We start from the raw sequence: 8,150 nt of genomic DNA on the forward strand, positions 1-8,150 counted from the left end.
ACAATAAAATAAAAAATCCTTTTGCTTAGCATCATCTTATATGGCAACATGTACATTGCATTTGAACTTTTCTGCTCATCTGATAAACTTATCCTAAATGGATACTAATTATTGCAAATAAGGGAATCCATGAGACCTATATTTCTTTGGGGTTGGCTTATTTCACTTAATATGATTTTTTCCCAAATCTTTTCCATATCCTAACAAATGGGGTGGTGTCTGAAGGAAGCATGGAATTCCATTGTGTGTGTGCATATATATGTATATGTATATATGTGATATATATGATATATTTTTTTCTTGATCCATTCATCTACTGAGGGGGCAAGAGATCTCTCGTTGTTGTTGTTTTTAATATATTTTGTGATTTTTTTGTTTGTTTTGTATGTTCTTTCTCCTATGATATATCCCCTGTTGTCACTTTATTTGATTTTGGTACCCTTCATCTTGTATATACATTTATCCGATTTGGGGTAGGGAAGGGGAATAACAAATTGCTGAAACAAGGACACAGGATGACCCGTTGCAACAATGATACGTAGTAGACACTATGTTGGAAATGAATTTTACAACTTGGCGGGGGGAGTGGGTGGAGTTGGGGGAGGGAAAGGATAGTAGGAGAAAAACAAAGGAAGGAGTAGCCATGCTCGACAGGAAAACGTAGTTATTACCTAACTCATGTAACAGTAACCCTTCTGTACAGCATTTTTACAATAAAATAAAATTTATAAAAAATTAAAGATTTTAAAGTTTTCATCATAGAGGTCCTTCACTTCTTTGGTTAAGTTAATTCCTAGGTATTTTATTTTTTGAGGGGCTATTACAAATGGAGTTACTTTCCTAATTTCAGCTACACTTTTCTCATTGTTGGCATACAGAAAAGCCATTGATTTGGGGGGGTTAATTTTATACCCTGCTACTTTGCCAAAGTTTTGAATCAGCTTGAGTAATTTGGGAGTGGAGTCTATGGGATTCTTTAAATACAATATCATGTCATCTGCAAAGAGGGAGAGTTTTAGTTCTTCTTTCCCTATTTGGATCCCCTTTATGTCTGCATCTTGTCTTATTGCTGTAGCTAGGCATTCTAATACTAGATTGAAGAGAAGTGGAGAGAGTGGGCATCCTTGTCTTGTTCCTGAGTTAAGAGGAAATGGCTTTAGCATTAAGTATAATGCTGGCTGTAGGTTTGTCATAGACAGCCTTTGTTGTATTGAGGTATGTTCCATGGATTCCTAATTTTTCCAAAACCTTCATCATGAAGGGGTGTTGGATCTTGTCCAATGCTTTTTCTGCAGCTATTGAGATAACCATGTGGTTCTTATCCTTGCTCCTGTTGATGTGATGAATAATATTAATTGATTTGCATATATTGAACCAGATTTGCATCCCTGAAATGAATCCTGTTTGATTGTGGTGTATGATTTTTTGGATGAATTGTTGAAATCGATTGGCCAAAGTTTGGTTGAGAAGTTTTGCATCAATGTTCATCAAAGAAATGGGTCTATAGTTCTCTTTCTTTGATGAGTCCCTGCCTGGTTTTGGGATGAGGGTTATGATGGCTTCATAGAATGTGTTCGGTAGTGAACTTTCTCTTTCAACTTCTTTGAAGAGTTGGAGGAGTATTGGTGTGAGCTCTGCTTTGAAGGCCTTGTAGAATTCCACTGTAAAACCATCTGGTCCTGGACTTTTCTTAGCTGGGAGGTCTCTTATTGCTTTTTCTATTTCAATGCTTGATATGGGCCTGTTAAGCTGGTTTAACTCATCTTGATTTAGTTTTGGCATGTCAATATTTGCTAAGAGATTATTTCTTTGTAGCTTTGTATGTCCCTCCCCCACAGTATAACCCCTGCTTTCACTATATTTGATGTCGGTATAATTTGTGGAGGAGATGGGGAAAAACAAGTCGTCTAAGGATATAGGTGGACCCGATGCAACTATGAGAAGTACAAGTTTTATGTCAAAAACGAACCTTACAACTTTGGGGGAGGGATTGAGTGGGAGGGGGGGGGGGAGGCTGGGAAGGGATGTGAAGGGTAAACAAAGGAGGAGGCTGCAATACTTGATAAGAAATGTATTCATATCTTGCCCATGTAATTGTAACCCCTCTGTACAGTATGTTCACAAAAAATTAAAATTAAAAAAGAAAATAATAAATGTTAACCTCATAAAAAATAAATTAATTAAATAAATACTTCAAAAAATTAAGGAAATCCTGGACAAAATATTAGAGAACCATTAAATATACACATGGATTAATTTGATTTGGAAATTTTAATTATATCTATAGCTCTTTTTTTTTATATTCTTGGTTCTTTCCTTTTTTTTTTTTTTAATTGTGAAAATACCATACAGAGAGATTACAATTACAGGGGCAAGGTAATAAGTACATTTCTTACCAAGCATCGTTTTTCCCCTTCCCATCCCAACCCATCTCCCCTCCCCAACGAAAAATTCCCAAGGTTAATTTTTTTTTCCTAGAGTTTGAACTCAGTGCCTGGGTACTGTCCCAGAAAGTCAGGGCTAGCACCATACCACTGAGTGACAGTGCCACTTCCAGCTTTTGCTGAATAATATAATGGAGCTAAAAGAGTCTCACTGACTTTTCTGGCCAGGCTGGCTTCATACTGGGGTCCTGAGTTCTCAGCATTCTGAGTAGCTACGATTAGAGAATTGAGCCACTGGCACCCTGTCCAAGGTTAAGATTTAAAACATTTATTGATAATTACCAATTTTTTCATTCATTTCTATAAATGTTGTTTGTGTGTATGGGGAAGGGTGCATGCATGCATGCATGTGGATGTGTAGGTCCTGGAACCTGAAATCAGAACTCGAGTGTGTTTTAGTGTTGTACCACTTGAGCTCTATTGGCTTTTTGGTAGTTTGAAATGAGAATTTTATGGTCTCTTCTGCCCAGAGGTGGTTTTGAACCTTAAGATTTCAGACTCTTTATTACAGGCATAAATCACAGATTCCTGGATCACTTATATCATTTTATAGTAAGTAAATTAATAAAGTGACTGGGGCCAGTGACCTTTGCTTTCTTTTTTATTTTTTTGTTAGTTTCTATTTTTAATGCATTTCAGTCTCCCAGGAGTCGTGCTTGCCTCAGGGGTGTTAAAAAGTGGTAGTAGAGGTTAAAAGTTCTCCTCTGATTGTGATCTCATCTCACCTATTACTGATCATCTCTTCTACTGGCAGCAGCCATATTGATTACAAAGAATAATTCAGAGTTGTCATTACATTTGTAACTTCAATCAGGTGAAGTGAAAGGCAATCTACACCTCTGGTTTTATGCTAAGCTCCAGAGGTAGAGAAAACAAACCAAACCAAAATCCTGGATTAGCTTTTCCATTCTCACTATATATTTTCCTATTTAACACTTGTTTCAGGCATCTGGGAAATTTTTAAATTCATTTAACCATAGTCATCTTCAATGAAGAAAATGTCATAATATAGTAAATACTAAACAAAAATGAGCACAAAATATTATGATTTAAAAAACATATGTAATCTGGTATTCCAAAATTTTAGGTGTTTTTAGAAATATTCTTTAGTAATATTTTCATATTATTATAAGGGATCTATAATGAATTAACGTGGGATTACTTTTAATATCATAATTCATTTTACTACTCAGAAGCCTATATTGTTTTGGTGTATCTCTGTTTTTTTGTTTGAGATAGTCTCTTGCTCTGTTGCCTTGGATTGCCTCTAGGAAGGCAGAAAAAAAATGGGGGAGGAGATAATAAGAAAGAAGGGAAGAAGAGGATAGAAGGTGTGGACAGTAGAGAAGAGCCTAGGGAAAGGAAAGGATCAGGGAGAGAGGGGAGAGAAATGAGGGGAGAAGAAGACATAAACATGGTGAGGGCATGAAAGGGAAGGATGAGGAGAGAGGAATGAAGGGCAAAAGGGGCAGAAAGAAGGGACGTATGGGAGAAGAGAGAGGAGGAAGCAATAAGAAGGAATTAACAATGTAAAATTTAGAAAAGATAGACAAGCTTCACACACGCGCTCACGCGCATGCACACACACACACACTCATACACAATACATTCTACATGTAGAATTTGATTCATAGGAGGTATCAGCATGGTATATTTTACGATGTGGAAAGAAGCAATAAACTTTGTGAGCTTATCCAAATGCTCAATTTTACATAGCTAGGGGGTTCTGCTTTTATGTCAAACTGAGTTGTGAGAATACACTAGGAAGGCAAAGTGTGACTTGTATGGGTATACTAGTACTATTATCATGAGGTTTCCGTGAAAATTCTGTGTACCACAATATCTATTTGGATGATTTGTAATAGAAGAAATGAAAATAAAATCTTTGCACCTGAAGTAATGCAATGATAATCAGTGGTAACTTGCTATTTCTCAGTTTCTTATAAGGGATTTACACCTTCATGGAAGTTAATTTTGATAATAAGACCTTAGGCATGTAGCACTGTGTCCTAGAAGTTACATTAACAAGGATAGGAGATTTAATTTGTATTTTCTTTGAGTAGTTGTACTAAACATTTCTCATTTCACAAAGCAGTTTCTGAGTAAAAATTCATCTTTGTGGTATTGTTGTTGTTGTTGTCTATCCAGGGGCTTGAACTCTGAGACTGGGTGCTGTTGTTGTCCCTGTGCTCTTCAGCTCAAGGCGAGCACTCTACCACTTGAGCCACAGGGCCAATTCCAGTTTTCTGGTGGTTTATGGAGATAAGTCTCACAGATTTTCCTGCCCAGGCTGGATTCAAACCATGATTCTCAGACCTCAGCATCCTGAGTAGCTAGGACTACAGGCATGAGCCATTGGCTCCCAGCAATGTCACCTCTTTTAACATTCTTACTCATCAATCCCAATCTATGCCTTTCCTAACTTTTCTTCATTTTATGGAATATATATTGAATTATTGACCTCATTTTCTCTCTTTCTTCAATGATAAATGTTAGCTTGGATACTTTTGACAATTTCTGAAAATTTTTCCAAATTGGCAGTAGTTTCTGGTTTAACAAGATTAGGATTATTATCCAATTCATTGTTGATGAGGATATACATCAGTCCTTTTGTATCTTGTTTCTCAATATATTTTAACGGATGTTATGAGAAGAAACATTCATGAGTGGCAAAAAATTCTGTTTCTGGTTATTTATGTTTCTTTAGAAAAAGGTTATATTACTAGTTTCCACTTTTAAATGTGACGCTCCGTAAAGTATTTTACTATAGAAGCTAAAACTCTGTAATTATCTTTCTTGAACTTATATTTTATCAACTCTAGTAGTATGTATCAAAGAAATGCTATACTTAATACAGGAACAAATGCTGATTGAGAGTTTATATTCTGTATTCTGGGTAAAGTTAGATATTCCAATATATTCTAAATAAATTTTATTTCATTTTTCTATTTTGAAATTAATGATATCCATATGTTCAAAGCCATTTAAATCTCCAGAGCTATTGCTGTTATTTTTCCTACACTGGCAGAATTTTGTCTCTAGGTGTGCTGTGTGTATACATGTAGTGTATAATTCTGACAAATTTTTACCAAGTTATACTTACACAGCAGTTCATTTTACAGTATTTACTAAAGGCTAGATATTCATTAAAATGTCTAAATAATTGTTCTATTTATTCTGACATATAGAGACAATATTGGTGGGGATTCCCACAAGAGGTATCGAAATAATTGCTTTACATTTTAGTTCTTGTTTTGTTAAATCCTCCAAAACATCATCCATGAATTTTTTTATACTATGGTCATTGCAAATAAGATAATTTTATCCATAATATTTTCAGAAGGTCACATATGTCTTTAAGTTTATTTTTCTTTTATTTTTCTTTTTTTTCTCATTAAACTTTGTTTTAATGGGGCTCAAAATTCTGTGACAGATTTTTGGTCATGTTGTTTCCATTAAAAAGTACTGGTTTGGGGCTGGGAAGGTGGCTCAGTGGTAGAGCGCTTGCCTTGCATGCTCGAGGCCCTGGGTTTGATTCCTCAGCACCACATAAGAAAAAAGCCAGAAGTGGCGCTGTGGCTCAAGTGGTAGAGCACTAGCCTTGAGCTGAAGAGCTGAGGGACAGCGCCCAGACCCAGAGTTCAGGCCCCACGACCGGACCCGCCCCCCCCCCCCAATAAAGTACTGATTTTTAAAAACTAATAACTTAAAACTGCCACACACAAAAAATGATCCACAAAACATTTTCCTTTCCTTCTGAAGGTTTTACCATGCATTGTTATCACTAACCAGTCTTTTACTATTATACTTAAGTGGCCAATTGAGATAAACAGTTCTGAGACTGTTCTTCCACCACTGGTTAAGACTGAAGTGGCAGGTGTTAGGGGTAATATTCATTTAGCCTTCTGAGCTTTCTGGGCAGACTTGGTGACCTTGCCAGCTCTGGCAGCCCTCTTGTCCACAACTTTGATGACACTCACAGCAACTGTCTGCCTCATATCACGAACAGCAAAACGACCCAGAGGAGGATAATTAGAGAAGCTCTCCACACACATGGGCTTGCCGGGGAACCATGTCAACAATGGCAGCATCACCAGACTTCAGGAATTTAGGGCCATCCTCCAGCTTCTTACAAGAACGGCGATCAATTTTCTCTTTCAGCTCAGCAAACTTGCAAGCAACGTGAGCTGTGTGACAATCCAGCACAGGGGCATAGCCAGCACTGATTTGGCCTGGATGGTTCAGGATGATCACCTGAGCAGTGAATCCAGCTGCCTCCATGGGGGGATCATTCTTGCTGTCACCAGCAACTTTGCCAGACGAATATCTTTGACTGACACATTTTTGACACTGAATTCCACATTGTCCCCAGGAATAGCTTCACTCAAAGCTTCCTGATGCATTTCAACAGACTTTACTTCAGTTGTGACATTGACAGGAGCAAAGGTGACCACCATGTCAGGTTTGAGAACACCAGTCTCCACTCGGCCCACAGGGACGGTTCCAATACTACCAATTTTGTACACATCCTGAATGGGCAGGCTCAAAGGCCTGTCAATGGGATGATTTGGTGGCAGGATGCAATCCAAAGCCTCGAGCAAGGTGGTACCACTGGCACTGACGTTTTTACGGGTGACTTTCCATCCCTTGAACCAAGGCATATTGGCACTTGGCTCCAGCATGTTGTCACCATTCCAGCCAGAAATTGGCACAAATGCTACTGTGTCAGTGTTGTAGCCAATTTTCTTAATGTAGGTGCTGACTTCTTTGACGATTTCCTCGTATCTTTTCTGGTTATAGGGTGGCTCAGTGGAATCCATTTTGTTAACACCAACAATCAGTTGTTTCACACCCAGTGTGTAAGCCAGAAGGGCGTGCTCACAGGTCTGCCCATTCTTGGAGATACCAGCCTCAAATTCACCAACACCAGCAGCAACAATAAGGACAGCACAGTCAGCCTGGGATGTGCCTGTAATCATATTCTTGATAAAGTCTCTGTGTCCTGGGGCATCGATGATGGTCACATAATACTTCCTGGTCTCAAATTTCCGCAGGGAGATGTCAATGGTGATATCACGCTCACGCTCACTTTCAGTTTATCCAAGACCCAGGCATACTTGAAGGAGCCCTTTCCCATCTCAGCAGCCTCCTTCTCGAACTTCTCAATGGTTCTCTTGTCGATGCAACCACTTTTGTAGATCAGATGTCCGGTAGTGGTGGACTTGCCGGAATCGACGTGTCCAATGATGACAATGTTGATATGGGTCTTCTCCTTTCCCATTTTGGCCTCGACTTAGTGGTGGTTTTCACAGCACCTGTGTTCTTACGGCAAGCCCGTTGTGAAAAAAAAAGAAGTTTATTTTTCTTTAATATTTGAAATCTCTTGAACATTGATCAGCACAGTCACTCATCAACTTGTCCTTTTTTCCCTTGGTTATCTTTCTTTCTCATCACTTTTAAGTAGTTGTATAAAGGAATTGCCATTTAGCAAAGTAGCTTATGAATACAATATATCTTGATCATTTTCACTCCTTGTCCTACCCATTCCTTCCCTCACTTTTCTTAATTTTTTGTAGGTTATACATTTAATTCTGGGCTGTCTTCTCTTTCTCTTTTCCTTCCTTCCTTCCTTCCTTCCTTCCTTCCTTCCTTCCTTCCTTCCTTCCTTCCTTCCTTTCTTTCCTTCTTTCTTCCTTCCTGCCTTTC

The 8,150-nt window shown here is 38.2% G+C and overlaps 1 pseudogene; it reads right to left on the reverse strand.

Moving 5' to 3' along the window:
• Positions 1–6,310: 6,310 nt before the first annotated feature.
• On the reverse strand, positions 6,311–7,792 carry LOC122112692 (annotated as a pseudogene).
• Positions 7,793–8,150: the final 358 nt, after the last annotated feature.

The sequence above is a fragment of the Dipodomys spectabilis genome, unplaced genomic scaffold (genome assembly GCF_019054845.1).
Source record: "Dipodomys spectabilis isolate Male_0828 unplaced genomic scaffold, ASM1905484v1 ptg000095l, whole genome shotgun sequence".
Lineage (NCBI taxonomy): Eukaryota > Metazoa > Chordata > Mammalia > Rodentia > Heteromyidae > Dipodomys > Dipodomys spectabilis.